General features: G+C 38.6%; 1 long non-coding RNA gene across 1 annotated transcript; it reads right to left on the reverse strand.

The window, feature by feature from the left end:
- Positions 1-6,156: 6,156 nt before the first annotated feature.
- Positions 6,157-12,446, reverse strand: LOC136506191 (uncharacterized). Its single transcript, XR_010771425.1, has 3 exons — positions 12,293-12,446; positions 10,415-10,543; positions 6,157-6,504 (listed from the first exon to the last, which is right to left on the reverse strand). It is a non-coding gene; the product is annotated as an uncharacterized lncRNA (long non-coding RNA).
- Between the last annotated feature and the right edge of the window lie 399 nt (positions 12,447-12,845).

The following is a 12,845-nucleotide window of genomic DNA, read 5'->3' on the forward strand; positions in this document are numbered from 1 at the left end:
TGAGACACTAAATGACCTCAGATGAAAAATCTCTGAATACCAAGTTTGATCATCTTAGCAAGATCTACAATTGTTATATAGCTTATTTTCCTATTTGAGAAAGTTTTATCAAACACTAGTCACAAATTCTTAAATCTCATATAGACTTTCTAAAACTGTCACACACTTGTGAAATTTGAACTACATTTTATTCAAACTTTCTCAAATGAAAAAATGGCCTATATAAGGATTGTATATCTTGATGAGCTGAACAAACTTGGTATTCAAAACTTTTCAATTTGAGACAATCTAGGCTTCCGAAAACTAATTTATAGGCGTCGAAATTTAAAAATCACAAATTTAAACCATCCAAACTATCTCAAATGGAAAGTTGACCAAAACAACAATTGTAGATCTTGATGATTTTAACAAACTTGGTATTCAAAACATTTCAATTTGAAGTCATTTAGAGTTCATAATACTAGAGTTAAAGTGTTGTTTTTTTATTTGACCAAATTTGACTTGGTCAAACTTGCTCAAATGAGATACTAAATGACCTTAGATGAAAAAACTCTGAATACCAAGTTTGATTATCTCAGCAAGATCTACAATTGTTACATAGCTCATTTTCCCATTTGAGAAAGTTTTGTCAAACACTAGTCATAAATTCTTGAATCTCATATAGACTTTTTAAAACTATGTCACACACTTGTGAAATTTGAAACATATATTAAACATATTACAATGTGAAGTCATAACATATTACATAATATCCGTCTCTAAAACATAATATATTAAACATGCATCGTTGTATCATGCGGGCATAACAGTAAATTTCTTCTTGACGTATGACCCTTGGTTATGATCTTGTCGTAACCATGGAGTGTCTTTATCATTTAACATGATGCTTGGATTTTTCTTTACTATGAAGGGTGGAATTCAGACATTTCTTTCATAATCTTCTGATATGTCTAACTTGTCTTCAATTCTCACAATATTTATTTTTCTAGAAAGAACTATGTGGCGCTTTGGCTCATTGATCATTGAGTTGATGTCTTCGTTTTTTCCTCTCTTTGATTTTGTAGACATGTCTTTCACATAGAACATCTGACTCACATCGGCAGCAAGGACGAATGGTTCGTCTTTGTACCCAATATTGTTGAGGTCCACTGTTGTCATTCCATACTCTTTGTCGACTGTTACCCCTCCTCTGGTCAGCTTCACCCATTGGCACCAGAACAAAGGGACTTTAAAATTAGGTGCATAGTCTAGTTCCCATATATCTTTTATACGGCTATAATATGTTTGTATATTCCCATTTGGATCTGTGCCATCTATGCGAACACCACTATTTTGATTGGTGCTCCTTTTATCTTGGACAACTGTGTAAAATGTATTCCCATTTATCTCGTACCCTTGGTACGTGAGGATATACCACGATGGTTGCCTAGCCAACAAATATAGTTGCTCATCAATATTGTCATTGCCTTGACATTCTTTTCACAACCAACCACTGAAACTTTCCATGTGCCGACGCCTAATCCAAGCTTCAGTCTTCCCTGGAAACTTGGATCGTAAGAACTCCTTATGTATCTCAATGTACGGATGCACCAATGATGAGTTCTGAAGAACTGTGTAGTGTGCTTTATTGAAATAATCATCTTCCATGCCAATATATGTTTTCTTCCCTGAAGTTCCTTTACCACTGAGTCTCCCCTCATGTCGCGATTCAGGAACGCCAATCGGGGCAAGGTCAGGAATAAAGTCAACATAGAACTCAATGACCTCCTCTGTTCCATAGCCCTGGGCGATGCTTCCTTCAGGCTTAGAACGGACTTTCATATATTTCTTCAAGACTCCCATAAACCTCTCGAAGGGAAACATGTTATGCAAGAACACAGGTCCAAGAATACTAATCTCCTTCACCAAATGAACTAGGAGGTGTGTCATGATATTAAAGAAGGATAGAGGGAACACCAACTCAAAGCTGACAAGACATTGAACCACATCATTCTATAGAGTAGCTAGTTCCACTAGATTGATTGCCTTATGAGAAATTGCATTGAGGAATGCACATAGCTTTACGGTGACTAGACGTACATGTGGAGGTAGAATTCCTCTTAAAGCAACTAAAAGCAATTGCGTCATAAGCACGTTGCAGTCGTGAGACTTTAAGTTTAGAAATTTCTTCTCTGGCACATTTATTATACCCTTTATATTAGAGGAGAATCCCGATGGGACCTTGATGCTGCTTAGACATTCGAACATGCTGTCCCTCTCTTCTTTGCTAAGCGTGTAGCTAGCAGGACTTAAGTAATGACGTCCATCATCTATCTTCTCTGGATGAAGGTTGTCTCGTTCTTTCATGCCCTACAAGTCCTAGCATGCTTCAAGTGAATCCTTTGGCTTCCCATACACACCCATGAATCCTAACAGGTTCATACAAAGATTCTTTGTCAGGTGCATCATGTCGATTGTGTTACGGACCTCTAGGACTTGACAATAGGGTAGCTCCCAAAAGATGGACTTCTTCTTCCACATGGGTGCGTGTCCCTTAGCATCTTTGGGAACAGATTCGCTGCCTTGTCCCTTTCCAAATACTACTTTCACATCCTTGACCATTGCGAGTACATCTTCCCCGGTTCGGTTATGAGGCTTCAGATAGACATCAATGTTGTTGCTAGGTTGCCTCGGACCTTGGATGAGGATCGGCATCATAATGAACTTCCGCTTCATGCATAACCATGGAGGAAGGTTGTAGATACATAGAGTAACTGGCCAAGTGCTATGACTAGTGCTCTGCTCCCCAAAATGATTCATACCATCTATACTTAAGGTGAACCTTAAGTTTCTAGCCTCATTTGCAAACTCTAGAAATTCCCTATCTATCGCTCTCCACTAGGACCTATCAGCTAGGTGTCTTAGCATATTATCTACCTTATGGTCTTCTTTATGCCACCGCAACAACTTTGCATAGTCTTTATTTATGAACAAACATTTTAAGCGTGGTATTATAGGAGCATACCACATAACCTTACCCTCGATGTCACCAGGATCATCGCGCCTGATCTTATACCACGCTGCTTTACATACCGGGCATTCATCCAAATTCTCATATTCATTGCCATGGTAGAGGATGCAGTCATTAGGACATGCATGTATCTTCTGAATTTTTAATCCCAAAGGACAGACAACCTTTTTTGCTTTGTACGTAGTGGTGGGCAATTCATTTGGCTTCGGAAGCATCTTCTTTATGAGGTTCAATAAATTTCCAAATGCCTTGTCGGATATACCATTCTTTGCCTTCTACTGTAGTAATTCCAGTGTTGTACCCAACTTTTTTTGCCCCTCTTTGGTCGTCGGGTATAGCAACTTTCTATGATCCTCAAGCATGCGCTTGAACTTAACTTTCTCTTTTTCACTTTCGCATTATTGTTGTGCATCACGAATGGCATCACCAAGAGCATCACCGAGATCATCTTCTGCCGCTACCTCTTCTTCATCTCCCCCCATTGTAGTATCATCAAAGGCACCATACTGAGCAATAATGTCATCAATGTCTAAATCTTCTCCTTCACCTTCTTCCATTATGACCCCGCTTTCTCCATGCTTAGTCCAACATATATAGTTTGACATGAAACCTGACTTAAGCAAATGTGAATGAAGACTCATTGAGCTTGAATATTCCTTTAAATTCTTACATATGGCACATGAACAGCACATGAAACCATCCCGCTTATTTGCCTCGGCCACACCTAAGAAATAGTGCACGCCCTCAATAAAGTCTTGGGAGCGGCGATTGGCATTGTACATCCAATGACGTGACATAATCTGCATTACACGACAAATTATGAAAACCTTGAACATAATTAAGTATTTTTTTACACAACATAGATGACACACACACGGTTGATTAATTAACTAAGCCTGGCTACAACGTAAGCAATCCCAACTATCACTAAACAAACTAAAACTACAATGCACTTTAGTAACATAATTATTTTGTCATCGTACGCAACTAAAACAGACAAATCATTCGTCTGTTGAATATCAATAAGCTTCTCCTGCTGGCTCACTGCCTCATCATCAGCAGCAGCTACCTCAAGCGCACCCGAATTCTGCACGTATGTAGCATAATCTTCCTCCTAGTACCAACCATCGCATCCATTACCCTCCCACTGAAATTAAAGCAAAAAAATATTTAGTCAAAAATATTCAAGAAAAGCAGGTCAATTAGCCATAATAATCAAATGCGTAAGAAACTCACATCACGATCCGGGTACTTGTAGAAAACACGACCCTTGTTGGGTCCCTGTCTCTTGACTCGGTACTCTATCACAATCTTCTACTTACACTTGCCGCAGATAATGAGAGGGAGTTCTGGCCTCAGTCGTTTCGCAACCGAACGAGAGACCGAGGATCCGGTACTAGTTGTCATCTACTTTCTATACTTATTTTTGTAAACTAGTGTAAATTTCACATTTTCTAAAATAATATATTTAAACAAAACTAAAATTATTTATTTATCTAACTAAACCATGAAATATGTACTATGTATAATAGTAAAATACCAAACTATCAAGTGATTTTACTATTGTAAATCAACATGTGATTTTGAGCTAAAAATGGCATAGAAATCACATAGCTCAAAAACATGTTTCAATAAATAACCATCCGTACTAGTTGACCTTGCTTACGTGATCATCTCGGCGAGCATTTCTCCACCGGACGGCACCGTACTTTGGCCAATGAAGAGCTCTGATTCTACGAGGAAGGGAACACGGTCTTCCACGACCGTTGCCGCTCTCCCTCGTAGAATCAAAGCTCCTTGACGTCCGTTTCCGCTCGGCAGAGAACATGCTCGCCGAGATGAACACGGTCCGCAAGTTCAACTAGTACGGATTTTCTATAATTTTCTAACTATTTTCTAAGTTTTTCATTTCATGGAAAATTTAATTCTAAAAAATAAAAGGCATAATTTCTAAGTATTTCATTTTATGGAAAAAATAATTCTAAGTGACCTGCTCGATATCGGCGAGCTCGCGGGCGTTTAGGTTGCCGAGGATAGTAACATTTGTAGATGACATTTGTAAGTCTGAAGTTATCAAATATCCATCAAATTATAGCTCAAAAATATGTTTTAATAAATAACCATCCGTACTAGTTGACCTTACTTACGTGATCATCTCAACGAGCATTTCTCCACCGGACGGCACCGTACTTGGCCAAGGAAGAGCTCCGATTCTACGAGAAAGGGAACACGGTCTTCCACGACCGTTGCCGCTCTCCCTCGTAAAATCAAAGCTCCTCCTTAACGTCCGTTACCGCTCAACAGAGAACATGCTCGCCGAGCTGAACACGGTCCGCAAGTTCAACTAGTACGGATTTTCTACAATTTTCTAACTATTTTCTAAGTTTTTCATTTCATGGAAAATTTAATTCTAAGATCACGTAAGCCGCCGGGGACGAGGATGGCGCGTGCTCCAGCGAGGACGAGCGAGGCGTGATTTTGATGAACTAATTTAGCTTTTGTTTATCAAACATATATGCAAATCATCATGTGATTTTGAGCTAAAAATGACATATAAAATCATAATAAAGTCCAACATATAAAGTTACACATGCATCTACATCGTAAAATGAGATAAGCTACTGATAAAACATAAGAGGATTAAGTTTGTTACCTCCAAAATCGAAGAGCAACACCAATGGAGGGGAAGAGAGTAAGAACAACAGCAAGTTGAAGAACAGAGACAGTGAGTTTGAATGGAATGGCTCGGGCTCGGGGAGGAAGAAATGAGCTGGTCTATAGGCCGGGATAATTAGTCCCGGTTAGAGGGCCAAACCAGGACTAAAGATTAATATTTATTTCTAGGGCATCACCCAAATTGGGACTAAAAGCTTTAGTCCCGGCTGGTATTACCAACCGAGACTAAAGATAAACATTTAGTCCCGGTTGGTAATACCAGCCAGGACTAAAGATCCCCGCTCCGCGGACGACCGTTGGGCAGGAACCTTTAGTCCCGGTTGGTATTACCAACCGAGACTAAAGAATCCTTTAGTCCCGGGAGCAAAAAAAAAAAAAATTTGTCAAAACTAATATCAAATTAGGACATCGTTCTAAAGTCTGTTCTCTAGCGGTGATCCTTCCACAGTCCACACGTACTCACACAAACAAAAGCCCGGACATGTATCCCTGAAAGAATCAATTGCGTACTAGGCCAAGAATTTGTCCACGAATAAATGGATTCCAGAGGTGGACGGCTCACCGGCCCGTCTCGGAGTCCCTGTGGCATTTAACAAAGCCACACACACAGTCTCTCTCTCCTGCATTAAGCGCGTTGTTCTCCCATTCCTGTGCCCTCTCCTTTCCCTCGGTTGACCGAAGTTTCCCGTTATTCTCCCCACCACCGCCGTCCCCAACTCTCCAATCCACGATCTCCACATCCACCAAAATCTTCAATCCCGGTGACCACTTTAATGGCGCCTGGTCCATATAACTGATCCTCCTCGCGCAGCTGATGGCTGTGGCACAATGGATAATCAAATTATAAGTCATTCTAATTTTCTTGCACAGTCGAATCATCTCAAGACCAAAGTTATAAAGATTTATAACATCAAATAGGTATACTATAAAAATCTTAATATTACTAATTAGAGGCCCTAGCGAAGGCACCACGTTAATTCTAACAATTAGAAACATCTGGCCTTTGATTGCTATATTCTAATCATCATAATCGATAATAGCCATTTGATCTATTGTAGTTTATTAAAAATTACCCACCACTGTCATTATGAAAAATACATAAAGTAACCCCTAATTTTGTATGTAAATTACCCACCACTGCCATTACAAAAGATAATTTAAAATAACCCCCTATATTTATATGTAAATTATCCACGTTTGTCATTATAAAAAAATTCTAAAATAACCCCCTAAATTTGTATCTAAATTACCTAGCTCGGGCATTATGAAACATAATTTAAAATAACCCCCTAACATTGCATCTAAATTATCCTTCTTTATCATTATGAAAGATAAACTAAAATAATCCTCAAACTTTGTATCTAAATTACTCACATCTACCATTAAGAAAGATAATTTAAAATACCTCCTATGATTTTATAAATTATCCATCTTTATCGTTATGAAAGATAATACAAAGTAATATTCTAAGTTTACATTTAACCTATCCATGTATGTCGTCGTGAAAGATAATATAAGGTATTACCATTATATTTGTATGTATCTTAGCCATTATAAAAAATAAACAAAAAAATCTCTGAAATATACATGTAAACAGCAATGTATATTAGTAAAAAAATAAATCAATACCCATAAAGTATGCACATATATTTCTAAATCACATATTTCTATAATCTTGAAAGAAAATAACTATAATGCTATGTTCCATCATGTATATCAAACAAATATATATATTAGGATAAATATTTATTTAAAAAATTATAAAACATGGAAAAATGTTCACTTAACAAACCACATAGCAAAGCACTTTATATTAACATTGTATGATAATAAAATTCATAAGTTATTATTTTAAATAAGTTTATACTTTTTTCCTAAAACATTATGTCATATCTATATTATTAATTTAATTTTATATATAAAAAATACTACACGTATATAATCATGTGATATAACTAATTCAACATGTTTAGTGGCAGGATGCAAACCAGATTTTAACTTATTTGGAAAACAATACTACTAGGACCCATTTTTTAAAAATAATTTTTGAATAAAAGGTAAAGAATACTAAAATTTCTAATTAACATGTGAAAACATTGCAACAACTTGATTAAAAGTCAAAATATGAACTATAGATTTAGGAAATCACAAAAAGTTTTTTTTGGAAAAAATCAAAAAAAGTTTTGTGTCAAGAATTTATATATCTTAAGACTAGATTTGAGCTAAATACATGTCACACTAGAAAAATATAAATACTTGAAATTCTAACTAGTGGTCCCACTTATCGGGCCCCTAATTTAGGGTCCTTTGTGCATCATATATCAGTCCCTGAATTAGTAGCTGATACACATAATTCGAAAAAGATTGATATAAAAACCATACTTTTATTGCTAATGGGGAACACACATTACATGGTTCAGGTCTACATAGCTTGGGCCATTGGTCTTATAGTAGACATCGGAGTTCTAAGACAGCAGTCCTATGTTGTCGTGGCTCCATTTCCTACAGGCAACATAGAGTGCGGATGTAACCCTAGACTTATTCCTTAAGCGCATTCCTATATCTCAATCATCATAGTACTAGCGTAGCTCCTTCGTGTAGTCATACGGCTCCGTCTTCGTGTATACTTTGGTTGTCATATCCTTGCGCAGTCCTTCAAAGCTCCATACTCGTACGTTCTCCTATCGTCCTATCCTCGCGTAGCTCCAGTAGTTCTATCCTATAGCTTAACTCCTAAAAACATAGAATAGAGGAGGTTGAGTATATAGAGTACTCAGTAAGCCCTAAACTTTGGGTGGAGAGGTGGAAGGGGGAGGCTATATGTGGAGGTGGGTATGGTGGTGGAGGTGGTTATAAAAGTGGTAGGATGAAGTAATTATTAATTATAATTATAGGTTAGATCCTGGCAGAGTGTTACCATTTTCACCTGTTTTTGGGTTAATTATAGTTTACCAAATTAGTAAAATACATCTTACCAAATGATCACAGTTATAGAAGTCTAATCATAGTATCGCATCCCAGCATCTCCTCATTTCAAGGATGTGGCTATTCGAATAGATTCAATAAACTCTGTAAAGGTGTACAAATTCCCCACATGATAGGCATAGTCAACACCAGGGCCTGTGGCTCGACAGGGCTAACGAGACCCGTACCCGAAAGTATGTGATCTTAGACGTCCATATAATTCTACTACGGCTTCTCAGGGGTTGGAGAACAACGTGGAAGATCACATAGCATTCGTATAAATAAATAATAGTATGGGCTCGAACGTGGCCAAAAACTCTAAAGTTTAACGTGGAAGATCACCTAGCATCCACGCCAATCGGACCACGGAAGTTCTCCTAGCATTCGTGTCTACTTCTGATATTCTGCTGTCTACACCGGCCTCCTAGTAGAAATTATACTTCCATCTAACGGGATGTGAGATCAAGTCTACCCATATAGATATATGGCTGTACGTAATATCGCACTAGGTGAGAGGGACTACGAACCGGTCCTTATGTAACTGAGGTGAGTATCTTCCACAGGAACCCGGCAATTTATCCCACATAAATTACCCCCACACGCCCCCTGTCGGGGTTTAGTCCAATTTTACCAGTTTAAGTTTCATAGTTATTATCCTCAAGTTCATAGAGCTCATATCATATCAAGGTAACCATTACCTTATCATTAATCACATTATCATAATCAAGCTCATAATTATAGTTTCATTAATTCGTTAGGGGTTTCAAGTAATATAAGTTGGGTTAGTAATTAGTGGAGATGGATAGTTGAGGGTTTACGGTGGAGGCTACCATATGGCATATGCCTGCAGCAGGTGTGTATATCTCTCTCTCCCTATATATATATATATATAGCTACTACCTTGTAGCTGGCTACAAAATAACTTATTTTGTAGCCACTTTGAGTTATGATAATTACTATGTTAATTCACGAGATTATAGTAACTCCTTACTAAGTGGTTTACTATAACATTATGGTAAATATCCTCATGTGTTATAGTAACCCAACTATCGTAAATATGTATTGACATTATCGTAAATTAATATATAAAATTATCGTAAATAGAGGTGGCTACAAAATAACTTATTTTGTAGGCTACTGAATATACTCTCCCTATATATATATATATATATATATATATATATATATATATATATATATATATATATATATATATATAGAACTACTATCCTGTAGCTGGCTACAGAATAACTTATTCTGTAGCCACTTTGAGTTACGATAATTACTATGTTATTTTACGAGATTATAGTAACTCCTTACTAAGTGGTTTAATATAACGTTATGGTAAATATCCCCATGTGTTATAGTAACCCAACTATCGTAAATATGTATTTATATTATGGTAAATTAGTATATAAAATTATAGTAAATGGAGGTGGCTACAGAATAACTTATTTTGTAGCCGGCTACTGAATAGCCTCTCCCTATATATATATATATATATATATATATATATATATATATATATATATATATATATATATATATATATATATATATATATATATATATATATATATATATATATATATATATATATATATATATATATATATATCATCGACAAGCTAGCTGGTGTGTGCTTTGCATATAAAGAACTAGCAGCTACTAGTATGATATATGAGCGCGACGTACTGTTGGATTTTTCATATCGCAAAGAGGGAGGAGATGCTTCGGCCTGCAACTGCAGCATGAATGACTTGCCTTGTTGCGGAAGGGAAGTCCGCGGCGTTTGCTTTTAACTTCGATGTGGATCTTGTCTTCCACCAGAGGCTCGTCTACCATGAACTGGAAATCCTCGCTCCATCTTAGATCTCTTGTTTTCCTTATGACCTGCAACAGCAATGTACATAGGACTGGACCATGAGGAGGTTGTTTGCTACGGTAAGGGGTTTTGGTTGCTTGATTTTGTGCCAAAGGGTTCAATTGAAGTTGTGTTAAAACTGAAACATGCAAACAATGATGTATGGGCAGTTTAGTCAGATTTAAGCGCTACTCCAGTTCTTTTATTTGCCACCTTTCAGTGAAATGATTATGATGCAAGTTTCTGTGGAAGGTGACAAGTGAACCACATAAAAGAAAACATAAGCATGCAAGGCATATTGTTTCCAGAAGACATGGGACTCTTAGTCATATAGCTGAAAGGATACTCACTCAGCAACAACAAAAAAGAGAAATCACCTGCACCTATTCACATGGCAATTTCTCTATGTGTGGACTGAGAAATCGCAGTAACTGCTATTAGCAGCAACTATGGTAAAGCACCATCAGAAAACTTGAGGTTGCAGAAAAACTTGTGCTAGTACCACCTCTCTTCTCTGATGATGTCACTACGGCAGTACTAGTCAGGCAAGCAAATAACTGGGAGCAATCGAAATGTGATCAGCAAGTATGCTAGCTACTGAACCTTTTGCACTCAGGATGAAGCTGCTGATAAAGAGAGAAGATAATGCCAACCGAAAACTGAAAAATGACAGTAAAGCTAGTAAATGGGCTGCTAGATAGAACTAACAAGGCCTGGTTTAGATTGTAAATTTTTACAATCTGGACACTGTAGCACGTTTCGTTTGTATTTGATAAACTTTGTCTGATCATGGACTAACTAGGCTCAAAAGATTCGTTTCGTGATTTACAACCAAACTGTGTAATTAGTTATTTTTTTACTTACATTTAATGCTCCATGCATACGTTCAAAAATTGATGTGATGGAGAGAGAGTGAAAAAACTTGAAATTTGGAGGTGATCTAAACAAGGCCCAAGTAAGTTTGCAGGCTTCAGACAGCCCACACTGTTGCTCTGACTACTAAGTAACAGTCACATGCAGTTTGGACAAAACACAAATGACATAATTTTAATGGCAGACATTCTATACTTTACTGGGGCCTTGTTTAGATGCTATCCAAATTTTAAGTTTTTTCACTTTCTCTCCATCACATCAATTTTTAGCCGCTTGCATGGAGTATTAAATGTAGGTAAAAAAAATAACTAAATACACAGTTTAGTTGGAAATCACGAGATGAATTTTTTGAGCCTAGTTGGTCCACGATTGGACAATATTTGCCAAATAAGACGAAAGTGGTACTATTCATCGGGTTCACTTTTTTTGCAAAGTGAACGAGGCCTGGGATGGGGTACCATTTATAGTCACTAACTATATTCTTGAGCTACAGTTTAAAAAGAAACACACAACAAGGGTATTGGAAGCAAGATGCAATACAAAGCCTGAAGTATCAGTACTCCATCTTAAAACCAAAAATATCACATTAATGCTAGCTAGACAATGAATCAGAATTGCTACTTGCTAGAGCATCATATCTGCTCATGGTAGAAAATATCACATTTTTGCAGCAACTTGTCGACAGCATTTGACACACCCTACACAGAGGCCATATGACAAAATCCAATCGCTTGAGGTGCCACTCGATCGGCTAGCAACGCCGAGTACCATGATCACGAATTTCTTTATCTATCTACTCTGGTTGATCAAAATTTTGTCAACTTTCAGATGCAAAACTTCAATAGAATTCAATTTGCAAGAACGGACAGCAGGGGAGGGATGGAATTGGAGATGAACGGACAGACCTATGCACGCACCAAGCCACCAGAGCGGCGCCGCAGTCAAACTCGCCTCTGCCGCTGCCTTCGTCACTTCCTCCTTCACGCAAGGCTGCAATCCCATGGCACCCGACACCCGTGGAGCCAGGATCTCTGCGGAGACTCCGTGATGTTGGGCCGCCGCCGCCGCCGCCGCACTGCCCTCGCCCTACCTGGAGGATGGCGGTGGGTGGACGGTGCCTGTAGGATGGCGGCGGACGGCGGCGGGCGGATGCGGCGACGGGCGGACGGCGGCGCGCGGTTGGGGCGACTGGTGAACGGCGGCGGACGGCGGCTTGGCCGGCGACTTGAGGGTGCGGTAGTCCAGCATCACGGTTCACCCGTTGCCATCGTCAGCGCGCCGCACGGTGGCTTCGCGGTAGAAGCGCTTCCCGACCACCGACCCCGTCATGAACGACGTCGGCATCGCCATCGACGTCTCGTCCCTCGTCGTCATGGCCGCGGCCGCCGCCGGCTTCTTCACGTAGATCGCGTCGCCGGATCCACCTCCCCCTCCTCGCGCGCAGCTCGACGGCCTGGA

This window comes from Miscanthus floridulus, chromosome 14 (assembly GCF_019320115.1).
Source record: "Miscanthus floridulus cultivar M001 chromosome 14, ASM1932011v1, whole genome shotgun sequence".
In the NCBI taxonomy this organism is placed as follows: domain Eukaryota; kingdom Viridiplantae; phylum Streptophyta; class Magnoliopsida; order Poales; family Poaceae; genus Miscanthus; species Miscanthus floridulus.